Source organism: Bubalus kerabau, chromosome 5 (assembly GCF_029407905.1).
Source record: "Bubalus kerabau isolate K-KA32 ecotype Philippines breed swamp buffalo chromosome 5, PCC_UOA_SB_1v2, whole genome shotgun sequence".
Taxonomy (NCBI): domain Eukaryota; kingdom Metazoa; phylum Chordata; class Mammalia; order Artiodactyla; family Bovidae; genus Bubalus; species Bubalus kerabau.
Window position 1 is genome coordinate 73,108,937 of NC_073628.1, and position 27,294 is coordinate 73,136,230.

At 38.4% G+C, this 27,294-nt stretch overlaps 1 protein-coding gene across 1 annotated transcript in view; it reads right to left on the minus strand.

The window, feature by feature from the left end:
- The window catches only part of USH2A (usherin), a 1,013,951-nt gene that overhangs the window by 239,941 nt on the left and 746,716 nt on the right, over nucleotides 1-27,294 (minus strand). The window lies entirely within an intron of this gene.

Sequence of the window (27,294 nt, forward strand, 5' to 3'; positions counted from 1 at the left end):
ATACACTCATATGCTACCAGCATAGGCTATGTTTTGAGAATCAACCAAAATCATTTACGCTCTTGGGAGAATAACACCATGACAAGAGTTCAGTGGTCTCCCACTTTAAATTTCAGAGGCAAAAAAAATGTATCATTGTTTGCGGCTAGTCAGTAAAATCAACAGAAAATTTTGATTGATAAGTAAAAATAAGACACAAATAATGTGATGTAGTACATAGGATGGGCTTCCCAAGTGGCAGTAGTGGTAAAGAACCTGCCCGCCATTGCAGGAGATGTAAGAGACACAGGTTAGATCCCTAAGTAGGGAAGATTCCCTGGAGGAGGGCATGGAAATCCAGCCCAATATTCTTGTCTGGAGAATCCTATGAACAGAGGAGCCTGGAAAACTATAGTCCATAGGGTTGCAAAGAGTTGGACTGAAACGACTTAGCAGGCACACAAAGTAAATAGCATGGAAATTACAATATGCAGCAAACTTAAACCCTACTCACAATTTCTACTCCTTTGCCTTCCTTCTCTCAGCTAGGACTAGCCATGTGACCCTCTGTTGCTCAAAGAGATGCAACGAAAAGATGTTAAGAGTCAAATTAAGGTCCCTAGGAAATTTTATCTTCCTTGATGTGGCTGTGGCCTTTTCCCCTTTTCTTTCTTTCTGCTGAATGTGATGTCTGAAATTTCAGCAGTCACTTCAATTATCTTGCAATCATTTGAGAAAGGCCATGCAAAGCACAAAGATGCCCCTGAGGTATCTGGTATAACTGAACCAATGCCAACAACAATCTACCTCTAGAACTACTTACTTGAGCCTCTACTGTTGGTTATTTTGTCCCATAGACAAAGTGCATGACCAAATTGATAAAATATTTTTATCAGTTGATAAGTTAACAGTTGATAACATTTTTCAATAAATTTATCAACACATAATATTTATACATTTTATCAACTGATATAATTGATATGCTCCCTCCAAATATACTTTATCTTAATTTTTGACTCACAAAAACAGATTTAATTTTCCAATTGTTCTTTATATACCATTATCAGATATGCTTTGTGGTCAGAAATTCAGGAATTGGAGATTCCCATAACAAACTTCTTTATATCACTATATTCTTGAAGATGTTTGAGTTTTAAAACTTGAGCCACAATGTATTCTAAACATATAAGCATCCTTTTTTTTTAGTGGTTTGGTAAACAATGGAGGCATAACATCATACCAAAACTGCATTTTCAATAATCTATTAATATTTCATCTGCTGTTCTGAATGAGATCATAGCATCAAGTTTTCAAAGAAGAGTCAATCTGGAATAAAATTATTTACTCTCAGATTAATGTACAGAACTTTATTTTGGCACTTACATCTACTTGTCAGAATGATTCAGCCTAGATGACATACCTGTACTATCTTTAGTATTTTAAGACGATCTATAAACAGAAAGTAAAGATTTTAATAAAGCCCCAGAGATTTTGATAAGGCATATTTTTGCAATTTAGCAGGGTAAAGAAAGGCTACTATCTGCAGAACATCTGGCAAATATAAAATAATTACTTTTGCTCTTATTGTTTTCAAAAACAGGAATGGAACTCTGACATTCAAGATTGATTTTTATAATTCTAGAATCTTCAACCATAACATAACCATTATGGTAACCATAACGGTTACCATAACCGTAACCATTCATACATAGTTATAGGTTAGCTTTACCTATGAAACATTTCAATAACTACTTTGAAGAATAACAAGCACATGTGAGCTTAGTCCTTATACTCAAGCAATATTAAAATATTATCATAATAACTTATGTTGACTATCATTCTGACATTGTGTCAAATAATATTTTTGTTATACTTTCCATTTGAAGAAAAAGTGTGTCTTTACAGGCCAAATTACTGAACTCTATCAGAATTCTAAGTGACATTACATATTAGGAATTCAATTAGGCCCAAACATTTACATTAAAAAGCAGCAGTCAAGATAAACCTTGACATTTTAATAGACTGCTGAAAAAGAAAAAAAAGAAAATTATTTCGTTTTCTTGGAGGTACAAACATAACACATTCACTAATAAGACCCTGTAGATAAGAAATTAATGTCATCTATGAGAGAACAGTTTCATAGGTGACTTGTATATTCACCATTATTATTCTAAGGTCTTTATACAACTCTCAAAATTAATTCCACATTTTTTCAGATACCTCTTCTGTATTCATTGCATAACCAGCTACAGAAAAGACTACCTTTAAGTGACATTCAAGGGTCTGACTTATCTACAAACGCTGGTAAACTAGCAAAGTCTGGAAAATACCATTTCTAGTCAGTGTAACTTCTCTTTTTTTGCACAGCATAACCAGGAAGAGAGACCACCTGTATTTTTAGTGCTAGCATGAAAAGTTTTGATGTTGAGGATCTGAGTTAGGTACACTAATATATGTGATCAAAGAAAAATAGGGGCCTTAGCACCTGTTCAACTCTCATTGGAGCCCATGACAGTGACACTGAAAAAATCTTTTGGTTCGAAATGAAAGACATCTCTGAGAAATACACACATTAACTGGATTAATGGCTCTGTTGCTTTGATGTTGGAGAGTAAAATAGAAGGAACATTCTTAAACCATATGAATTAATGCGAAATATTAGGGAGACAATCTGAAGTTTGTCTTTTACAAACAATTTATCTATAGAAAGAAAGGAAACAAAGTGAAGTTGCTCAGTTGTGTCCGATTCTTTGCAACCCCATGGACTATAACTTACAGGCTCCTCTGTCCATGGGATTTTTCAGGCAAGAGTACTGGAGTGGGTTGCCATTTCCTTCCCCAGGCAAGAGTACTGGAGTGGGTTGCCATTTCCTTCCACAGAGGATCTTCCTGACCTAGGGATCAAACCCAGGTCTCCCGAATTGCAGGCAGACGCTGTACCATCTGAGCCACCAGGGAAGCCCCAATTTATCCATGCTGCTGCTGCTGCTAAATCACTTCAGTCATGTCCGACTCTGTGCGACCCCATAGACGCCAGCCCACCAGGCTTCCCCGTCCCTGGGATTCTCCAGGCAAGAACACTGGAGTGGGTTGCCATTTCCCTCTCCAATGCATGAAAGTGAAAAGTGAAAGTGAAGTCGCTCAGTCATGTCCGACTCTTCGCGACCCCACGGACTGCAGCCTACCAGGCTCCTCCATCCATGGGATTTTCCAGGCAAGAGTACTATTGTTATAAATAGCTCCAGATTCCTTGAACTTGTTTACCGAAGCCTTTGAAAAATGCCTATTCAACTAGGTCATTTTTGTCAGCTTCTTCCAATACTATTCCAGATTGTGGTTATCAAAAATGATTCGTGGACTTTTAAGACTAAATAAATGTAATATGATGACAATATTATTTATCTGCTCTCAAATCAAGCTATTGAATGTTTAATTCTCCACTGGAATGTTTAGTCTAACTATGTGCTATGTGCTAAGTCACTTCAGTCATGTCTGACTCTCTGTGACCCTACAGACTGTAGTCCACCAGGCTCCTCTGTCCATGGGATTCTCCAGGCTTGAAACCTGGAGTGAGTGGTCATGCTCTTCTCCAGGGGATCTTCCTGACCCAGAGATAAAACCCTCATCTCCTATGTCTCCTGCACTGGCAAGTGGGTTCTTTACCACTAGCGCCACCTGGGAAGCCTTAGCATAACTGAGAAGAAGTGAAGATGCTCAGTCATGTCTGACTCTTTGCGACCCCATGGACTGTAACCTAACAGGCTCCTCCCTCCATGGGATTTTCCAGACAAGAATACTGACATGGGTTGCTATTTCCTTCTCCAGGAGATCTTCCCAACCCAGGGATCGAACCTGGGTCTCCCGCACTGCAGATAAACTAAAACTGAGCCACCAGGGAAGCCTTAGCATAGCTGGTAGTAAGTAAAATATCAAAAGGTAGAACTCTGTGTCCTTAAGTATTAGAGGATATAAAACATGCATACCAGAAACATGTCAAATCACACTTTACAGCAGTGTAAAGTCAGGTGTTTAAGCATGTAGTTCAAGCTAAAAGGATTACATTGTTGTCCAGTCACTGAGTCAAGTCTGACTCATTGTGACCCCATGGACTATAACATGTCAGGCTTCCCTTGTCCTTCACTATCTCCCAGAGTTTGCTCAAACTCAAGTCCATTGTATCGGTGATGTCATCCAATCATCTCATCTTCTGTCACCCCCTTCTCCTCCTGCCCTCAATCTTTCTCAGCATCAGGGTCTTTTCCAGTGAGTTTACTCTTTGCAGCAGGTGGCCAAAATATTAGTACTTCAGCATCAGTCCTTCCAATGACTATTCAGGATTGATTTCCTTTAGGATTGATTGTATATATGTCCTTGAAGTATGACAGAGACACCAAACAAAGATCATTGTGCCTAGACTAACAATGAAGGTTTCGTGGGAGAAGTAGATGTGGACTTGAATTGGAACAGGAGGAAGGAAGAATTCTGAGCAGGAAGACACACATAAGCAAAAATAAGAGGGAGGAAACAGCCTAGCCATATATAGAAGAGTAATGGGACCAACTTGATGAGTGCATGATCAACACCCAGCAATAATGGAAGGCCAATCAGAATTTAAGAAGAAAGTTTATGAAGCCCCTCAAATACTATGTTGAGGAATTTGATGGTGAAATAAGGTGATTGTGCAGGATGTCACTAGCAGAATAAAAAGCCCTTTTAGAACTGATAACCTGGCAGATGAGAGTGGAAGAGAAGAGGGGTAGGGAGACATATCAGTGAGCTACGTCAGGAATTTAAATGTGAAGGAATGTTTAATGGATCTTTCTCTTGTTTAGGAACTTCAATTTAGCTCCAAGCTGAGGAAGACAGATGAGTTTCTCCCTTTAGGACTGATAAGTATCTTGTTTCTAAAAGGGATCAGAAAGATTCTGCTGAGTTCTGAGGATAAAACTATCCATTAACATTGATGCAAAACCCAAACCAATACCAAATAAATAGAAATCTTGGAGAGTTTTTGAAAGAAGGAAGTTTAATGAGTATTTATTAAGTGTCTCCTATAGGTAAGGCATTGTTCTAATAATATAATTATGAATAAATAAGACAAAGTTTCTTTTTTCATAAAACTTACATTTTGCTGGGAAAAGATGAAAGAGTAAACATATACGTAAGTATACTACTACTACTACTACTAAGTCACTTCAGTCGTGCCCGACTCTGTGCGACCCCAGAGACGGAAGCCCACCAGGCTCCCCCGTCCCTGGGACTCTCCAGGCAAGAACACTGGAGTGGGTTGCCATTTCCTTTTCCAATGCATGAAAGTGAAAAGTGAAAGTGAAGTCACTCAGTCGTGTCCGACCCTCAGCAACCCCATGGACTGCAGCCTTCCAGGCTCTTCCATCCATGGGATTTTCCAGGCAAGAGTACTGGAGTGGAGTGCCATTGCCTTCTCCGATACGTAAGTATACAATATGTCAAACTGGCGGTCTGAGAAGGCCTGGCTCTTTGGTGTAGGGAGAAAGGACAAAGCACGTGAACAGGAGTTTCTAGGTAGAGAGAGCAGGAGATAGAGAGGCTTTGAGACAACGATGCACTTGACTTGTTGCAGGACAATAAAAGAATCTCATGGGAAAGAACTGGAGTGAGCAAGAGAATGATGGAAAATGAATCAGGTCAGGAACTGCAGATCACACAGGGTTTTGTAGAACAGAGAAGTAACTTTGGATTCATTTTTTTGAGTGCATTGGAAAATCACTGGAAATTTTTGAGCCACAGAGTAAGAGAGGAGTGATTTATTTAATGAAGAGTGATGTTAAAATCCATCTCCAGCCCACCCCTAAACACACTCCAGGCTGAGGAAGACATTCTAAATACATCACAGAAAAACTGGAAACACTTGCTTCTCCCGGTTGGTACCTCCTGAGAAACAGAAATATCTAAGCCAAATTTGCTACCGTCCCTGGAGGGGAATATAGAAAGAAACTTAGGGGACAACTTGACATAGGGATTGGCATCCTGTATGACCAAAGAACAGGTGCTTGTTTTTCAGCTAGAGAATTGTAATGGCCAGATATTGTCCAGAGCAGCTGTAATGATAGGCAAGACAAGATTGGCATACCATCAATCTTTAGCATGGCACAAACGAATGAGTTTCCCAGGAGCCAATGGACATCTTGTAAAATGGTGAGGTGTGAGCCCTCTTTACATTTACCACCCACCATGGCAGGCTTTTGGTGTGAAGGAACTCCAGTAAGGAGAGTCTTTGGGATGTTCTGCTCTGCCACCACCAGTTGCAGATCAGTTGCAAAGACAGTTTGCAGAAGACAACATTCTGCAGATCAGTTGCAGAAGACAACATTCACATCAGGGAACTTGACTTTGTGGAGATTCTCAAAAGTCCTCTCAAGGAAAACAGAGAATTGAGGGCTTGGGTGGCTACCCAGCAGTGGCAGTAAAGTAATAATGTTGGAAAGAGGCACAGCTGGATGAAAGGAAATAGGCAAGGAAGAGTAGGAGGAGAGAAAGGGCAAGCTGGGATCAGGTCTGAGCCTGTGAAATGGTAGGATTTTTGAATCATATGTGAACTTAATATTTTGCTGGAGATGGAATGACCTTTTAATACTTGATCATGAATCTTAACTACTAAAGTGAGACTCATAACTAAAAACAATGTGAAAGCCATAAGATGTTTCTGAGAGGTTTTTCAAGAGTTAGGAAAAGGACATCCAAAAGACTATGTTTAGGTAGCAAGGAATAGGAAAAAGTAAAACCTTTCCTTCTTGTATCTCATTGAATTAAGATAGGTACATCAACTTGAACGATAAAAGAATGAACTAGGGTTATGATGGTAGAAAGGAAGAAGAGGGACAGATAGGAGAAGATGCTCCAAAAGAAGATAGACTAAAATTGATATTGAGTGAAATCAGGGGATTAAAAAAATCAAAGCTAGATGTCTATGATAATATGCAAGGTAGTGGTACCTCTGCAGAACTGGATGTTGGAAAAGATGAGTTAGCTGAAAATTAACATCTGAGGCTTGAGGTTATGGGAGCGATGGATGGCTATCACTATAGAACACTAATACAAAACTGAACACATGGGACTAGAGTTTAGGGAGAAAATGAGGCTAGAGATCTTTGAGCCATCAGTATGATGCAAACTGTGAGAATGAATTATTTGAGTAGGAGAGAGTCTTTCTGTTGAAGACATCCACAATCAATGAATGGATTTGGAATGAAAACAATGAAAGAAACCAATGAGTAGAGTAAATTGGGAGGAAAGCTGGATTTTGTGGAGATGCATACAAGGCCTCTCAAAATCTCAGTGACTGAGCTGCTTCTCTGGGAGCTGCAAAAAGTAGAGAAGTTAGAAGGAGTTTGGGAAAGAGAAGGAAGTAAGAAAATGGAAATAGTAGTGGCAGAGTCTTAAGAATACACTCAATATTCTGTAAGGCCTTCTGATCAAACATTGAGTTTGATGATCAGAATTCATTGCCCATCAGAAAAATAATATTTACTGAAAGCCATTATGATTGTAAGACTATTGATTGAATGTGTACGACAGTACTAGATACACTCCATGAGAGGGTATGAGAGGTGTTCGCATATCCTTTAGACTGGAACAGAAAATTCCAGTCCCAATCAAAAAATGGGCAGAAAATCTAAATAGATATTTCTCCAAATAAGATATACAAATGGCCCAAAAGTCACATGAAAAGATGCTCAATATTGCTAATTATTGGGCTTCCCTTATGGCTCAGCTGGCAAATAATCTTCCTGCAATGCGGGACACCCGAGTTCAATCCCTGGGTTGGGAAGACTCCCTGGAGAAGGGAAAGGCTACCCACTCCAGTGTTCTGGCCTGGAGAATTCTATATACTATTCCATGGGGTCAAAAGGAGTCGGACATGACTGAGTGACTTATTATTAGAGAAATACAAATCAAAAATATGGTGAGGTACCACCTCATACCGGTCAGAACAGCCATCATCAAAAATTCTACAAACAAAAATCGCTGGAGAGAGTGTAGAGAAAAGGGAACCCTCCTACACTGTTGGTGAGACTGTAAATTGGTGCAGCCACTATGGAGAACAGTATAGAGGTTCTTTTAAAAACTAAAAATAGAGCTACCATACAACCCTTCACTCTCACTCCTAGGCATATATCTGGGGGCTTCGCTGGTGGCTCAGATGATAACGAATTCGCCTGCAATGCTGGAGACCTGGGTTCGATTCCTGGGTTGGGAAGATCTCCTGGAGGAGGGCATGGCAACCCATCCCAGTATTCTTGCCTGGAGAATCCCCATGAACAGAGGAGCCTGGAGGGCTACAGTCCATGGAGTCACAAACAGTGGGACACAGCTGAGCGACTAAGCACAACACATGCATATATCTGAAGAAAAACATGGTCCAAAAGGATATGTGCACCTCAATACTCATTGCAGCCCTATTTATAATAGCCAAGACATGGAAGTAACATATGTGTTCGTTGACATAGGAATGGATAAAGATGTGGTACATACACATATCAATATAATGCAATATTATTCAATAATAATAAGAATGAAATAATGCCATCTGCAGCAACATGATTGGACCTAAAGATGATTATACTAAGTGAAATAAGACAGACAGAGAAAGCCAAACATTGGATGATATCACTTATATGTGGAATCTAAAAAATATAATACACACAAACTTCTTTACAAAACAGAAACAGATCCACAGACTTTAAAAACAAATTGATGGTTACCAAGGGGAAAGGTGAGGGGGGAAGATAAATTAGGATACTGGGATTAACATACACACACTACTATATATATAACACGTAACCTACAAGGACCTACTGTATAGCACAGGGGACTCTACTCAATATTCTGTAATAATCTATATGGGAAAGGAATCTGAAAAAGAGTGGATATATGTATATGTATAACTGAATCACTTTGCTGTACACCTGAAACTAACACAACATTGTAAATCAACCATACTTCAATATACAATAAAAATTAAATTAAAAAGAAGCTGTCTCAACTTGCCCAAACTGGCAAAGAAGTAAAGTTTAGAATATGGGTGAAGAGGTGATCTGAAATTCTACATCTATAGCCCAGCATACTCCTCATTTAAAAACATAACATAAAGCATGACTTAAAAATGTTTGATTGTAAAATCACTTCAGTATTCAAGCTATTAGTCACTGAAAAAGTCAGAGAGGGAAAACAATCATACAAGAGATTTCCTGATAGCCAGTGTCATCGTGTAAAAATATAGAAGCCTCAAAGTTTCACCTCAAATTTGGTGAGGCAAAAAAGAGAAAGTTCTTTTTCAACCAGCTATGACCATTCATGCCATCCTCAACCCCCAGTTATGTACTCTGAAATTTTCAGACAGGGGGATTTCTAAATGATGATAGTGGTTTAAGTGTCATTTAGAGACACAGAATCTGTGCTATTATCATGAAGACTTCTCAGAAGCTGGTGGGTGAAAATATCATTTATATTATTCAGGAGCTTGAGGCAAAATTTTAAACAGTTATTTGTGAGTACTACAAAGACATTATGCCTCTGACTTCTCATCAATAATACAGCCCCAAACTGATCTGGAACTATAAAAAGTGCCATGGTTCCCACTAAAGGCAATGAGAGCCATGATCTGTGTTATCTCTCTCTCTCTCTCTCCCTCTCTCTCTTTCTCTGCTTTCCCTGGAGCCTCATGCCTGGAAATCATGCATTTTGGAATACTGGCAGTCATGTAATAAAACTTTTTCTTGGTTTATGTTCTTCTCTTCGCTTATCCACTTATAGAGAATAAATAAGCAAACTTCAGAGGCAACCCAGTACCCAGGGAAGCTGTCAGTTGCAGTGTCTGTTATATTTCAATCAAAGCCAGCACCAGACAGCTATCTTCATCGAGCACAGTCTCTACATTCTTGAGGACCAGAATTAATGAATTAGCTATTGATTAAATTCCACTCTAGCAAATCCACTGAGGCAAATAAATGAACTACCCAGGGCACGTGTAGGCCACGGCCAGACATGTCCGGGCTATTGATCAGTCGTTAGCACTCTTCGGGTATGTAGAAGCAGCTGATGATAATATGACAAGTATGGAAAATGTGATGTAGAAACAGAGTTGTTTCCGGAGGAGTAGCTTATAAAACTAGACGGGTTCATCTGATCTTTCTACATTTATATGCAAGGGCATTTCTGGATTATATATAATTGGGAAAACCATACATAAGTGCTTGTGTGGAAGATGTTGTAGTCAAAAGCAAGGTAGAGGTTAAGGCCAAAGACAAAGATGATGTGCTCCACGCTTATAATCAAACAGGCTGGTAAGCTATCTGTATATGTTATTAAAACATACCAAAGTTAAAATTTTGCTGACTGTGACATTTTACCAAAGATAATCTATGAAATATGTGTGCTATTAGAAACCAAAATATTTTGAGTGCTATAGAAGCAAACTTTGTCTACTGACATTTATCTGGAAGGATTTCACACTTGATTTTTCATGTTGCTAATATAAGAGAGTTTCTTAAACCAAAATAGAAACAACTAACATGTACACGTTGCCAGAAGTATACTGAAATTACACAAACAATAACATGCACACAGGAGGCTAACTGCTTTGGTGTTGGTGTAATTTTGATTAATGGCTTGGCAGCCTATATATGCTCATTAGAGTTTTGCCTTTGGAAAATGTTGCTGTGCTATATGATAGATCATTTTAGGAAAGGAAAGAATGTACATGCCAATATTCAATTATAAATGATTTAAATCAGCTTTTTTTTTGCTAGATCTTTAACCCTAAAAAAGGAAATAAAGTTGTCAAAGGTATTGGAATAAAGAAAAATATAGGGGAGGGGTAATTTCTGTGCTGGTCAATATGGAAAAGTCCTTTATAGCCTCTCTCCCTGGTGGCTCAGTGGTAAAGAATCCACCTGCCAATGCGGGAGATGTGGGTGTGATTCCTGGGTGGGAAAGATCCCTTACAGGAGTAAATGGCAACCTGCTCCAGTATTATTGCCTGGATAATCCCATGGACAGAGGATCCTGGTGGGCTACAATCCATAGGGTCACAAAGAGTTGGACATGACTGAGCATACACACACACACACACACACACACACACACACACACATGCCTGTTGATTATTGCTAAAAAGTCAGCTCAAATTACAAAAAGCAACCACCTAAGGACTTTGAAAAGTTAACAACACTGGCAAATCAGGAAAGAAGCCAGTATTTGAAGAGCAAACATTATAGGATGAGTTTCCAATTGTTTTTCCTTTTATTGTCCCCATCTTCAGCTGAAGAGCAGTCCCAGTGTGGACCCATGCACTGGGCAAGCAAAACCTATGTTGTTGTTGTTCAGTCACTCAGCTGTGTTTGACTTTTGCAACCCCATGGACTGCAGCACACCAGGCTTCCCTGTCATTCACTATCTCCCAGGGTTTGCCCAAACTCATGTCCACTGAGTGGATTATGCCATCCAACCATCTCATCCCTCTGTTGTCTCCTTCTCCTCCTGCCTTCAGTTTTTTGCAGCATCAGGGTCTTTTCAAATGAGGCAGCTCTTCACATCAGTTGGGCAAAGATTGGAGCTGCAGCGTCAGTCCTTCCTTCCAGTGAATATTCAGGGTTTATTTCCTTTAGGATTGACGGGTTTGATCTCCTTGCAGTCCAAGGGACTCTCAAGAGTCTTCTCCAGCACCACAATTTGAAGCATCAGTTCTTTGGTAATCAGCTTTCTTTATGGTCTGACTCTCACACCCATACATGACTACTGGAAAAACCGTACCTTTGACTATATGGACCTTTGTTGGCAAAGTGATGTTTTTGCTTTTTAATATGCTGTCTAGGTTTGAGAGCAACCTAATCTTTCTGACCAGAATATAAAAAGGCCTAGCAAGCCAGAAGGTGTGATGAATATCCCTGTTTCATTTTGTTTCCTCTTTATTCCTGCTCTGAGAATGATTCCAGATAAGGAGCTGAATGATGGCAGTCGTGGCCAAATGAGAATAAAAATCCTAAGAAAAATCTAGCTTTCTGGCCAGGGAAACCAGGAAAAGTGCCCCTTGTGGCCCTAAGAATGTATGGCACAAAAATTCCTACCTTTTTTTTTTCCCCCCAATATTTTCTCTCTAATCTCTTTGCCCCTCAAACAATTCCATTGATGTAAACTGTGAGCTACCTTGGGAGGCTAAAATTCCAAGAGAAACCATCTCTTTCTAGCTAAAGATATGAAAAGGAAGTCCAAGGGATATGGAAAACACAGAGGAACTCTCAAAGAAGAGAAAGCTAAGCAGTCTATTAATTCTGTGCATAAATCAACACAAGTCTTAATCCCAAGGTGCACATACATGGCTGCCTCATAAGCAAAGGGAAGCATGAGCACATAGCAAAGACTTTGAGATCTGAACCGTTACATAATCTGCTAACCAAACACCAGATAAGCCACTGAGAGGTGTGTGAATGGGACAGACATAAAGCAGCATGGTAAAACTTTTGAAAAATGAACTAATATTAGAGCCACTGACCACAAGCTAAGTCACTTCAGTCGTGTCCGACTCTTTGTGACCCCATAGACGGCAGCCCACCAGGCTCCCCCGTCCCTGGGATTCTCCAGGCAAGAACACTGGAGTGGGTTGCCATTTCCCTCTCCAATGCATGAAAGTGAAAAGTGAAAGGGAAGTCGCTCAGTCGTGTCCTACTCTTAGCGACCCCATGGACTGTAGCCTACCAGGCTCCTCCATCCATGGGATTTTCCAGGCAAGAGTACTGGAGTGGGGTGCCATCGCCTTCTCCACATAAGCCAAGACAAAAATTTCAGTCTGAAGCTAACCAAGGTGGTCACCTGCCAAACCTTCTACACATGATGACAACCTGATATTTAAATATCTAGAAATACTCCAAAATCACTCAAAGTTACACTAATCCAAAGAAAGCTGGAGTGGCTATATTATCAGACAAAATATACTTGATGATAAAAAAGTTATAATATCATATATGAAAAAAAAAAGTTTTCAGGAAGGAAAAGGAATATTACACAACAGAAGTGTCAATTTACTAAGACATAACAATCCTAAATGTGCATGAACCTAATAGTAAAGCATCAAAATACATGAGGCAAAAACTGAGAGTTCAAAACAACTATTATAAAATAAGCCCATAGTTATATTTGGAGATTTCAACATTCCTCTCACAATAATTGATAGAACAGCCAGGCAGGAAATCATTATGTGTACAGATGACCTGAACATCACTATCACTCAACTTGACCTAATTGACATTTATAAAATGTTCTGACAACAGCAGAATACATATTCTCCTCAAGTACACATAACATTCACCATGATAGATCTCATTATAGGCAATAAAATAAAACCATGTTTCGGACCATAACAGAATGGCTTTAGAAACTCACATCCTAAATATGTCTGAAAAAACTAAAAATTATTTGGGAATTAAGCAAACCACTTCTAAATAATTCATGAGTCAAAGCAGAAGTATTAAGGAAATTAAAAACTATCTTGAGACATTAAATGAAATAAAATGCAACATTTCAAACTTCATGAGAATCACCCGAAGCATAGCTTAAAGGAAAATTCTTAGCTTTAAATAGTTCTAGTCAAAAAGAAGAAAGGTCTCAAATCAATAATGCATGCTTTCCTCTTTAAGAAACTAAAAAAAGAAGGGTAAGATAAACCCAAAGCAAGAAGATAGAAATCAATAAAGAGTAGAAATTAGTGAAATAGAAAACATAAAGCAATAGAGAAAATCAATAAAACCAAAAGATGTTTCTCTGAAAAGATTCACAAAATGGATAAAACTCTAGACTGATTGAGATACTTTTACCATTATCATAAATGAAACAGTGCAAATCAATGCAGATTCTACAAACATTGCAACTTTGTGTCCATAAATTGGACAAATTCAATGAAATTAACCAGTTCTTTGCAAACACAAGGTAACAAATTTCACACAAGAAGAAACAGATAGCTTGAATCATCCTACATTGTTAAGGAAATTTAATTCTGAGTAAAATACCACTCAACAAGAAAAACTCTAGCAAAAGGTGAATCTCATTGGTAAATTCTACCAACATTTAAGAAATAAATACCGTTTTCATAAAATCTCGTTCATAAAATAGAAAAGGAAAACATATTTTCCAGCTTATTTTGGGGGCCCAGAATTGCCATTTACCAAAAGCAGGCAAAGACATTACAAGAAATAAAAATAGTTCAATGTGATTTAGAAGGATAACCATAATCCTCAACAAGAAAATAGCAAATTGAACCCAGGAATATATAAAAAGGAAAATACATCACAACCAAGTGGGCTTTATTCAGATAATATAGCCTTAATTATTTGAAAGTCAATGTAATTAAACACATTAACAAATTAATATGAAGAAAATGTATTTAACAAAATTCAATATCCAGTCAGTTTGGAAATCAGTTTGGCAGTTTCTTATAAAGTAAGTTAAATATAAATTTATTATATGATTAAGCAGTCCAACTCATCATTTACCCAGGTGAAATGAGAATCTACGTTCCCATAAAAATCTGTACCTAAATGTTTACAGCAACTTTATTCATAGTCACCAAGAACTGGAAACTACCCAAATGATACACCAACTGTGGTATATTCATACAATAGAATACTATTTAGTATCAAAAACCAACAAACTTGATATTTATGATAATATGGATGAATCTTAAATGCATTATGTAGAGTGAAAGAAGTCAGGCTTAAATGGCTACATATTGTATGACTCCAATTAAATGACAACATGAATCAGGCATGTTTCATGCTTACAGAAATGAAACAGTGCTTCCTCAGTATGGGGGCAGGTGGAGGAGGAATTGACTATAAAGGGGCTAGTGTGAAGAAGTATTTTGACATAATGGAACAGTGCTATATGTTAATTGTAGCGGTGTTCACACAACTCGATATATTTGTCAAAACTTATAGAAATGTGAAGCAAAAAAGAATGTCTTCTACTGTATGCAAATTAAAAACAAATTTAAAAAATTTAGAGAATAACAAAAAAATAAACAAATTTAGAAAACCCAGAACATTTTCGGAAGCTTAATTCATTGTTAAAACTATATAGTTCTCTTCACATTCTTGTTAGTTTTCAATAAAATCTATATATATTCTTTCCCCTTCACATGCCTTAAGTTGCCTCTCTTCTGACCCAATATATAATTGATATTGATGAAGCATGGAATAATAAGATGAAAGTTCTTTTTTTTTAATTCAGAATTTAAGGCATTATGTCATTGTTTTCCTAGCAATGAATCTTGCTATTTATAGTCTGATAATATCAACCAAATTCCTAGTGCTGTATGTACATGATCTGTCTTTTTTTCCTGGAAGCTTATTTATTTATTGAAGGATAATTGCTTTACAGAATTTTGCTGTTTTCTGTCAAACCTCAACATGAATCAGCCATATATGTACATATATCCCCTCCCTTTTGAACGTCCCTCCCATCTCCCTCCCCATCCCACCCCTCTAGGTTGATACAGAGCCCCTGCTTGAGTTTCCTAAGCCATTCAACAAATTCCCATGGCTATCTATTTTACACATGGTAATATAAGTTTCCATCTTACTCTTTCCATACATCTTACCCTCTCCTCCCCTCTCCCCACGTCCATAAGTCTATTTTCTATGTCTGTTTCTCTATTGCTGCCCCGTATATAAATTCTTCAGCACCATTTTTCTAGATTCCATATAAATACATTAGAATACAATATTTATCTTTCTCTGACTTACATCACTCTGTATAATAGGCTCTAGGTTCATCCACCTCACTAGAATGGACACAAATGCATTCCTTTTACAGCTGAGTAATATTCCATTTTCCATGGGCTCCAAAAATCACTGCAGATGGTGATTGCAGCCATGAAATTAAAAGACGCTTACTCCTTGGAAGGAAAGTTATGACTAACCTAGATAGCATATTGAAAAACAGAGACATTACTTTGCCAACAAAGGTTCATCTAGTCAAGGCTATGGTTTTTCCAGTGGTCATGTATGGATGTGAAAGTTGGACTGTGAAGAAGGCTGAGCGCCGAAGAATTGATGCTTTTAAACTGTGGTGTTGGAGAAGACTCTTGAGAGTCCCTTGGACTGCAAGGAGATCCAACCAGTCCATTCTAAAGGAGACAGGTCCTGGGTGTTCTTTGGAAGGAATGATGCTAAAGCTGAAACTCCAGTACTTTGGCCACCTCATGCAAAGAGTTGACTCATTGGAAAAGACTCTGATGCTAGGAGGGATTGGGGGCAGGAGGAGAAGGGGACAACAGAGGATGAGATGGCTGGATGGCATCACCAACTTGATGGACGTGAGTTTGAGTGAACTCTGGGAGTTGGTGATGGACAGGGAGGCCTGGCGTGCTGTGATTCATGGGGTTGCAAAGAGTCGGACACAACTGAGCGACTGAACTGAACTGAATATTCCATTGTGTATATGTACCACAACTTCTTTAACCATTCATCTGTCGATGGACATTTAGGTTGCTTCCATGTTCTAGCTATTGTAAATAGTGCGGCAGTGAACAATGGGATACATGTGTCTTTTTCAATTTTTGTTTCCTCAGAGTGTATGCCTAGGAGCGGGATTGCTGTGTCATATGGTGGTTTTATTCCCAGTTTTTTAAGGACTCTCCATACCGTCTTCCATAGTGGCTGTATCAATTTACATCCCACCAACAGCGCAAGAGCATTCCCCTTTCTCCACACCTTCTCCAGACTATTGTTTGTAGACTTTTTGATTATGGCAATTCTGATTGTTGTGAGGAGATACTTAGTTGTAATTTTGATTTGCATTTCTCTAATAATGGGCGATGTTGAGCATCTTTTCATGTGTTTGTTAGCCATCTGTATATCTTCCTTGGAGAAATGTCTGTTTAGGTCTTTTTCCCACTTTTTGATTGGGTTGTTTGTTTTTCTGGTATTGAGTTGTATGAGCTGCTTGTATATTTTGGAAATAAATCCTTTGTCAGTTGTTTCATTTGTTATTATCTTCTCCCATTCTGAGGCTTGTGTTTTCACCTTGCTTATAGTTTCCTTTGCTGTGCAAAAGCTTTTAACTTTAATCAGTTCCCACTTGTTTATGTTTGTTTTTATTTCCATTACTCTAGAAGGTGGGTCATAGAGGATCTTGCTTTGATTTATGTCATTGAGTGTTCTGCCTATGTTTTCCTCTAAGAGTTTCATAGTTTCTGGTCTTACATTTAGGTCTTTAATCCATTTTGAGTTTATCTTTGTGTATGGTGTTAGGAAGTGTTCTAATTTCATTCTTTTACATGTAGCTGTCCAGTTTTCCCAGCACCGTTTATTGAAGAGGCTTCTTTGTCCCATTGCATATTCTTGCCTCCTTTGTCAAAAATAAGGTACCCATAGGTGCATGGGTTTATTTCTGGGCTTTCTATCTTGTTCCATTGGTCTATATTTCTGTTTTTGTGCCAGCACCATACTGTCTTGATGACTGTAGCTTTGTAGTATAATCTGAAATCAGAAAGGTTGATTTCTCCAGCTCCATTCTTCTTTCTCAAGACTGCTTTGGCTATTTTGGGTCTTTTGTGTTTCTATATGAATTGTGGAAGTTTTTGTTCTAGTTCTGTGAAAAAAGCCATTGGTAATTTGATAGGGATCTCATTGAATCTGTAGATTGCATTTGATAGTATAGTCATTTTCACAATATTGATTGTTCCTACCCAGGAACATGGAATATCTCTCCATCTGTTTATGTCATCTTTGATTTCTTTCATAGTCTCTTATAATTTTCTGTGTACAGATCTTTTGTTTCCTTAGGTAAGTTTATTCCTAGACATATAATTCTTTTTGTTGCAATGGTGAATGGGATTGATTCCTTAATTTTGCTTTCTGAATTTTCATTGTTAGTATATATAATGCAAGTGATTTCTGTGTATTTATTTTGTATCCTGCAACTTTACTAAGTTCACTGATTAGCTCTAGTAATTTTCTGATACTATCTTTAGGGTTTTCTATGTACAGTATCATGCCATCTGCAAACAGTGAGAGCTTTACTTCTTCTTTTCTGCTCTGGATTCCTTTTATTTCTTTTTCTTCTCTGATTGCTGTAGCTAGGATTTCCAGAACTATGTTGAATAATAGTGGTAAAAGTGGATACCCTTGTCTTGTTCCTGATCTTAGGGAGAATGCATTCAGTTTTTCACCATTGAGAATGTTTGCTGTAGGCTTATCATATATGGCCTTTACTATGTTGAGGTAGGTTAGGTTCCTTTATGCCCATTTTTTGAAGAGTTTTAACATAAATGGGTGCTGAATTTTGTCAAAGGCTTTCTCTGCATCTATTGAGATAATCACATGGTTTTCATCTTTCAATTTGTTAATATGGTGTATCACACTGATTGATTTGTGTATATTGATGAATCCTTGCATTCCTGGAATAAACCCAACTTGATCACAGTGTATAAGCTTTTTGATGTGTTGCTGAATTCTGCTTGCTAAAATTTTGTTGAAGATTTTGCATCTATGTTCGTCAGTGATATTGGTCTGTAGTTTTCTTTTTTTGTGCTGTCTTTGGTTTTGGTATCAGGGTGATGATGGCCTTGTAGAATGAGTTTGGGAGTGTTCCTTCCTCTGCAATTTTTTGAAAGAGTTTTAGAAGGATAGGCATTAGCTCTTATTTAAACGTTTGACAGAATTCTCCTTTGAAGCCATCTGGTCCTGGGCTTTTGTATTTTGGGAGATGTTTGATCACAGCTTCATTTCAGTGCTTGTAATTGTGTTGTCCATAATTTCTATTCCTTCCTGGTTCGGTCTTGGAAGATTGAACTTTTCTAAGAATCTGTCCATTTCTTCCAGGTTATCCAGTTTATTGCCATATAGTCACTCATAATAGTCATAATCCTTTGTATTTCTGCACTGTCTGTTGTAGCCTCTTCTTTTCACTTGTAATTTTGTTGTGATTCTTCTCTCTTTTTTCTTGATGAGTCTGGCTAAAGGTTTGTCCATTTTGTTTATCTTCTTAATAATCCAGCTTTTAGTTTGATTAATCTTTACTATTGTTTCTTTCATTTCATTTTCATTTATTTCTGCTTGGATATTTATGATTTCTTTCCTTCTAATAACTTTGGGGTTTTTTTGTTCTTCTTATTTCAATTGTTTTAAGTGTAAAGTTAGGTTGCCTATTTGAAGTTTTTCTTGTTTCTTAAAGTAGAATTTTATTGCTATAAAATTCCCTCTTAGAACTGCTTTTGTTTCATCCCATAGGTTTTGAGCTGTCGTTTTTCATTGGCATTTGTTTCTAGAAATTTTTTTATTTCCATTGTGAGTTCTTCAGTAACTTGTTGGTTATTTAGAAATGTGTTGTTTAATCTCCATGTGTTTGTGTTCCATACAGTTTTTTCTTGTAATTGACATCTAGTCTCATATTGTTGTGTTTGGAGAAGATGCTTGATATGATTTAAATTTTATTAAATTTACTGAGGTTTGATTTGTGATCCAAGATGTGGTTTATCCTGGAGAATGTTTCATGTACACTTGAAAAGAAGGTGTATTCTGCATTTGGATGTCACGTCTTGAAGATATCAATGAGATCCGTCTCATCTAATGTATCATTTAAGACTTGTGTTTCCTTATTAATTTTCTGTTTTGATGATCTGTCCATTGGTGTGAGTGGGATGTTAAAGTCTCCTACTATGATTGTGTTACTGTCAATTTCTCCTTTTATGTCTGTTAGTGTTTGTCTTATGTTTCTCCTTGGGTTTATCTTGTATGGGACTCTTTGTGTCTCTTGAACTTGATTGACTATTTCCTTTTCCATGTTGGGGAAATTTTCAACTATAATCTCTTCAAAAATTTTCTCATACCCTTTCTTTTTCTCTTCTTCTGGGACCCCTATAATTCGAATGTTGGTGCATTTGGTATTGTCCCAGAGGTCTCTGAGACTATCCTTAATTCTTTTCATTCTTTTGACTTCATTCTGCTTTTCAGAAGTTATTTCTACCATTTTATCTTCCAGCTCACTGATTCTTTCTTCTGCTTCAGATATTCTGCTGTTGACTCCTTCTAGAGTATTTTTAATTTTTCAGTAATTGTGTTGTTTGTCTCTGTATGTTTATTCTTTAATTCTTGTAGGTCTTTGTTAATTGATTCTTGCATTTTCTCCATTTGTTTTCAAGGTTTTTGATCATCTTTACTATCATTATTCTGAATTATTTTTCAGGTAGTTTGCCTATTTCCTCTTCATTTATTTGGACTTCTGTGTTTCTACTTTGTTCCTTCATTTGTGTAATATTTCACTGCCTTTTCATTAATATTTTTTACCTTATTGTATTTGAGTTCTCCTTTTCCAAGACTTCATGGTTGAATTCTTTCTTCCTTTTGGTTTCTGCCCTCCTAAGGTTGGTCTAGTGGTTTGTGTAAGCTTCATATAGGCTGAGATTTGTGCTGAGTTTTTGTTATTGTTGTTGCTTGCTTGTTTGTTTCTTCTTCCTCTGATGGGTAAGGCTGGGTGAGGAGGTAATCCTGTCTGCTGATGATTGGCTTTGTATTTTGTTTTGTTTGTTGTTGACATGAGGCTTCCTGCACAGGTTGCTACTGGTTGTTGGGTGATGTCTTGTATTCAGGTGGTTTTCCTTGGTGTGAGTTCTCACTATCTGATAATTCCTAGGGTTATTTTTCTGGTAGTCTAGGGTCTTGGAGTCAGTGCTCCCACTCCAAAGACTCAGAGCTTGATCTCTGGTCAGGAATGAAGATTCCACAAATGGTTTGTTATAGCATTAAGTGAGATTAAAACAAATACCCCAAAATGAGGAACCAAAGATGAACCCCAGCCAAATGGCAGTCACAAAATCAGGCAAATAATAATTAAAATATTGGAATAAACACATATACATATACACTCATGACCAAAGTCACAGTCCAACAAAAATAAAGTACCTTAGATTGACCCAGTGAACAAAGGAAATCAAAAATTATATATACCAGTTAAGAACAAAACTAACTAAAACAGAAACTGGAAAACAAAACTAAATCAATGTGCTAAATGGGGAATAAAGCAATGAAAACAAAACTAACAAATATGTTGCGAGGAACGGAAAGAAAAACAGATATGCAAAGTTAAATAGAGGTAGATGAGGAAGATTTACACACTTTAGCGATTAACTGCAAGGGAAAAGAACAGAAGGAAAGGCAAACAAAGGAATATATGTAGAAAAAATATAATAGGTTTAAAGAAATTAAAACTTATAAAAAGGAGAAAAGAAAAAAGAAGAAAAAGGGGGCAGGGGGAGGAAAACTCTACAGAACTGCAAAAGCCCAACGTAGAGGCAGAGGTTTATAACAACAATGAAAAGTGTGACTGAATATACACATACACATATATACCTGTATGCAAAATCAAAACAGTTCAACAAAAATAAAGTACAATAGATTGACCCAGGAAATGAAGGAAACCAAAAATTATATCTAACAGTTAAGAACAAAACTAACTAAAGCACAAACTGGAAAACAAATCTAAAGCAAGGTGCCAATTGGGGAAATAAAGCAATGAAAAGAAAATTAACAACTATGTTGCGAGAAATGGAAAGAAAGAAAAGAAAGAATAGGTATACAGAGTTAAATAGATATAGATAAAGAGCATTTATATACATTAAAAAGTAACTGCAAGGGGGAAAGAACAGTAGGAAAAGCAAAATAATAAATGTAGAAAAAAATAATAGGTCTAAATAATCAAGAAAAGAGAAAAGAAAAAGAAAAAAGGAAAACTCCACAGAACTGCAAAAGAGCAATGTAAAGGAAAAGGTTTATAACAACAATTAAAAAATGTGACTAGAAAAAAAGAAAGCTCAAAAGCTTAGATTTCATAAAAATCTAATTCAATAAAATCAACAACTACAACACAGGGGGAGAAAAAAAGAAAGAAAAGAATCCACAGAAAAGTCAAAACATAAGAATAATAAATGCTTTTCTGGAGTCACTGCTGTCAGAGTCCTTTCCCTCACTGGGAGTCACAGTCAACCTAACCTCCCTAGGATGCCCTCCAACACTGTGGTGATCTCTGGGCCTGCTGTGGGGGGGCAGCTCAGATTCTAACCTGATCCTACTCCGGTGTGTTCTTTCTGTGGGAGCTCTCAATGTCCTTTTATATATTACATAGACACAGAGCCCTCCTTGTTGATCACTTGGATTTAATCTGCAGCTTGTATAGCTGGTGGGAAGGTTTTGAGTCTTCTTAGCCACACTGCCCCTGGATTTCAATTGTGGGTTTATTTCCACCTCTGCATGTGGGTCATCCACTGGGATATACTCCTGAGGCTGCCCTGGAGGACTTGGGTTTGCCCCTGTGAGAGCCAGTTGTGGAGATGGTACAGCTGCTTGAGTTGCAGGGGTTCTGGCAGCACCAGGTACTCAGGAAGGTTGGCGGATAGGGCAGCAGGAAATACAGTGCTCTAGAAGGACATGGCAATCAGTATTGGCAAATATGCTACAGTATTCTTACTGAGAACCCCCTTGACAGAGAAGCCTGGCAGGCCACTGTCTACAGGGTCGCAAATCATGGGAAATAGATGGGGAAACAGTGGAAACAGTGTCAGACTTTATTTTGGGGGGCTCCAAAATCACTGCAGATGGTGATTGCAGCCATGAAATTAAAAGACGCTTACTCCTTGGAAGGAAAGTTATGACCAACCTAGACAGCATATTCAAAAGCAGAGACATTACTTTGCCAACAAAGGTTCATCTAGTCAAGGCTATGGTTTTTCCAGTAGTCTGGATGTGAGAGTTGGACTGTGAAGAAGGCTGAGCACTGAAGAATTGATGCTTTTGAACTGTGGTGCTGGAGAAGACTTGAGAGTCCCTTGGAGTGCAAGGAGATCCAACCAGTCCATTCTAAAGGAGATCAGTCCTGGGTGTTCTTCGGAAGGAATGATGCTAAAGTTAAAACTCCAGTACTTTGGCCACCTCATGTGAAGAGTTGACTCATTGGAAAAGACCCTGATGCTGGGAGGGATTGGGGGCAGGAGGAGAAGGGAATGACAGAGGATGAGATGGCTGGATGGCATCACCAACTCGATGGATGTGAGTTTGAGTGAACGCCAGGAGTTGGTGATGGACAGGGAGGCCTGGCGTGCTGCAATTCATGGGGTCGCAAAGAGTTTGACATGACTGAGTGACTGAACTGAACTGAAAGTGAGCCTGCATGCATAGACACGAGACATTTTTTGGCCTGTGGCAGCTCTGCCCCAGTGAAAGTTGAGCGTGAAGGTAGCACAGCTGCTTGGCTTTTAGGGATCCTGGCAATGCTAAGTGTGCAGGGATATGGACTGCCTCCACCACAGGAGTTACAGCCCTATCAGTCTTTCCTTGAGCCTCTTGTAGCTGGCGTTCAGGAGGCCTCTTTGGCCAGTCTTTCTTCATAGCTCCTCCCATCAGGCACTTAGAAGGCTCCCTTTCCTGGGGTCTTCTCTGTTGTTCGCCACTTCAGTCACATAGAGGGCCCCCCTGTGGCTGGGGTCCTACTCTGTGGATCTGCATGTCAGGCACTTAAAAGGGCAACCTGAATGGGGTCCTACTCTGTAGTTCGGTGCATCAGGCGTTTGATGGGCCAGCCTCTCTATTGCTCAGCCGCCAATGCTGGCCTGTGGGGAAAGAGAGGCTGTGGTGATGGCTCCACCCCCTCGCATGACTCAGCAGTATCTTGCCTTGTTTCCATGGCTGCCTGGCTTTCCTCCACAGGCATTTCCCACCACAATCTCCTCCCTCACATCCTCTCAACCCGTCTCTCCGCAGTCAACAGCAGCCCTTGCCCTGGGGTTGCTCCACAATCCCTAAACTGCAGCTCCCAGCCGCTGTGCCTTCTAGTGGACCCGCATCCCTGTCCGGGGAATGTATGGCTGCAGCAAGGACTGTCTGAGTCTCATTCCATTTAGGCTGCCACAGATCAGCTGTTTCACTCTCAGCCTTAAATGTTCCTCCTCTGACTCAGACAGTTGCCCCAGTGTAGGGATCAGACCCCTGCTTCAGTTCCCCCACTGCTGAGGGCAGGTCCAGTCCTACTAACACTCCTGTTTTTCCCCCTAGTTCCTTCATCCTACCGAGTTTTGGGTGGTTCTATATATTCTTTACTGCTGGTCAGGTACTCCTGTCTACTCTCAGCTGGTGTTCTGCATGCACTTCTGTGTCTGAAGGTGTATTCCTGATGTATCTGTGGGGAGAGATATACTCCACATCCACCTACTCCTCTGCCATCTTGTTCTCTCCCTGGAAGCTTTTTGTATGCAATTTTTTAACCTGGTATTTTGAAATTTCCAGATGATATCCCCTTATATGGCTATGATTCAGTCATTGTCCTGGCATCTATAACACCTTGGAATCTACTTACTAGTATCTTGATTTGGGAATCTTTTCTTGTCATCTTTATTTTCTTCCCTTTTTTCCTCTGTTCTCTCTTTCTGGAACTCTTATTATCCAAATCGTTGATTTCTTGGATTTTAAGATTTTTCTTAATTTCTTTTTTAGTAACATATTTGATTTTTATTTCACTTTCAGAGACTTTAAACTTTCTTCTAAAGTTTTAATTCAGTTAATTAAAAATTAAAACTTTTAATTTCCATGAGATATCCCTCCCCAAAGTCCTGCTTTCCTTTGATTTTTTCCAAGTAGGATTTTTTTTTTTTAGTGCTCTTTTATAGATAGAGGATGTCTTTTTATCCCTCTGAGGTTGTTATGTATTTTTTTCCTCATCCTGCATTTTCTCTATGTCTATTGAATTATTTCTATGTTTTAATTTTGTTTCTTTTAACCTTTGAGATAAAAAAGGTGACAAGAAGATTTATATATGAGTGGGGCTTGTTGATTGATGAAACTCCCTACTGTGTGACCAGTTGGCAAGTTATCTTTTCTATTAGGGGATCCTGATCTGCTAGTTTATGGAAGTATTTTATCTGGAGTCACTCAGACTTTTTCAGAGAAGAATGCCCTTCTGTATGGAAACATTTATGACTGGATATTTGTTTGTAAAACCAGAGCTGGGGAAAGCAGCTGAGGTGCCATCATTCTAATTGTAGTCTACACTTTATCATGATTTTCACCTTTTCCCTTCATCCCAGATTTCCACTGTGCCTGAAAGTGAAATTGAAGTCGCTCAGTCATGTCCGACTCTTTGCGACCCCATGGACTGTAGCCTACAACGCTCCTCGGTCCATGGGATTTTCCAGGCAAGAGTACTGGCGTGGGTTGCCATTTCCTTCTCCATTGCGCCTAGTAGCCCTAATTCCTAAATACCTCTGTTCAGTTTCTTGAGAAAAAAAAAACTTCTGATCTCCTGTTGGAGGAATATGCCACAAGGAGAAATAGAAATCAACACTTTGATGAATAATATAGAGGTAGGGGACCTTGAATTCTGTAGTGGCTAATTTTCTGTTGACTGGGCCACAAAGTTGATGACATCTGGTTAAAAATGATTTCTAGGTGTGTCTGCAGGGTTTTTTTTGATGAGGTAAGCATTTGAATCTGTGGCTCAGTAAAGCAGATTGCTCTTCACAGTGTAGTTGGGCTCTACCCTCAACCCTCCAATCAGTTGAGGGGATGAGGAGAAGAAAAAGTTGAAGGAAGGGAGAATTCCTCCTCTCTGATTGGCTACTTGACCTAACCAATCTTCTCTCACTCTCAGATTTGGACCAAGATTTATACCATTAGCTCCTCTAATTCTCAAAACTTTGGACATGGACTGGGACCAGACCCCAAGGTTTCCTGAGTTTTCACATTTGGTTTTGTTTCCCTGGAGAACCCTGAATAATTATAGGTCTCAATCACTCTTTTTTTTTTTTTTTTTTTAAGACTTTAAGCTAATCCCATGATTTCAGCTTTGAACTTTATTCCATCTTGCCGTTATTCACAACCCTGAAAGTCTGTTAGGTGCTCAGACACTGAGGTTCTCTGCAGAGCAAATTAGTTTGTTTTGTGTCTTCATCTCCCTCTGCCAACTACCACTTTGGCAAGTGCCTCTCCCAAGGCAACTGTTGCCTTCATAATTGTGTTAAAAATCTATCTTCTCTTGTTCTCATCTGCTTTGTCATTTTTCTTGATCTTTTAAAAAAATAAATATGCCCTTTTAACTGTTTTTGGCACCAATTTAATATATTTGGGGAGAAGCAATCTTTAAACCCAACTAAAAATATTTTTTTCTGTTATCATCCACAAGAATCTTCTTAAAGATATCTTAGAAACAGAGTCTCAAATGGATATTTGTTCAATTTCTGAAAACACTTACATATTTTTAGCCACATATAAATATGTAATCTAAGACATATTCCCTATGCCATTCACCTAGGCTTGAGTCATGGGGATGCTAACAGACAAGACATTTGACAACATCCACCTACTTACTTATACTTCTTCCTGGAATTCTTTAGAATGAACTCAAATGTCACATCTTTCATGATGTCTTCACTGATAATTATGGGCAGAACTGAGGTTTTTTTTTTTTTTTTTTTTAATGCACTTCTTTCACATTATAAACTTTTATTATAGTGTATTTCACTCTGTTCTATAAATGTTTGTTTAGGGCAACGTCTCCCACAGTTGACTGGAACTGTGAAAATTTAGAGCCCTTTCTTACACTACTTTGTATTACCTTTGTCTCTTATATTATTACACCCACAAGTATGTTTGCTGAAAAAATAAATAAAGGTCTCTGGTGTCCCTTAAAGTTGACCATTTTTCCCTGGAAAGGTAGGCAATCATGTGGATAGATGACAAAAATCTGTTGAGGGAATTATCAATTAATTAACATATCCCACATGAGCTGTAGGAGGGCATGGCAACCCACTCCAGTATTCTTGCTTGGAGAGTCCCATGGAGAAAGGAGCCTGGAGGGCTACAGTCCATAGGATCACAGAGTAGGACACCAATGAAATGACTTATCATGCATGCACCCCACATTAGACAGATATCATCATGTGTTTGATAGAAGATATACTCAAGAAGAAAGGACTATCTTTGCCCTGAACATCTAAGAATTCAATTATTTGGGTTTTTCTAATTATTTCAATCACTAGTTCTCCAAATCTGTATAGGTTATTTTTGAAATGATTTTAAAAAGACCTATAATTTTCAATATGTCCTAAAGGAATCCTTCAGAATTGAAATATTTTATAACATGTTGATTATTTCAGTCAGTGTCCATGTGTGTATATGGGATGTAATTGTGTGTGTGCGAGTATGTGTGTAAATGAAAGGCAATTCATTTGGTTAGGGCAAAAATATGATGTGGGAATACTCAGATTTCTTTCTCTGCCCTTGACTTGACACAGAGAGG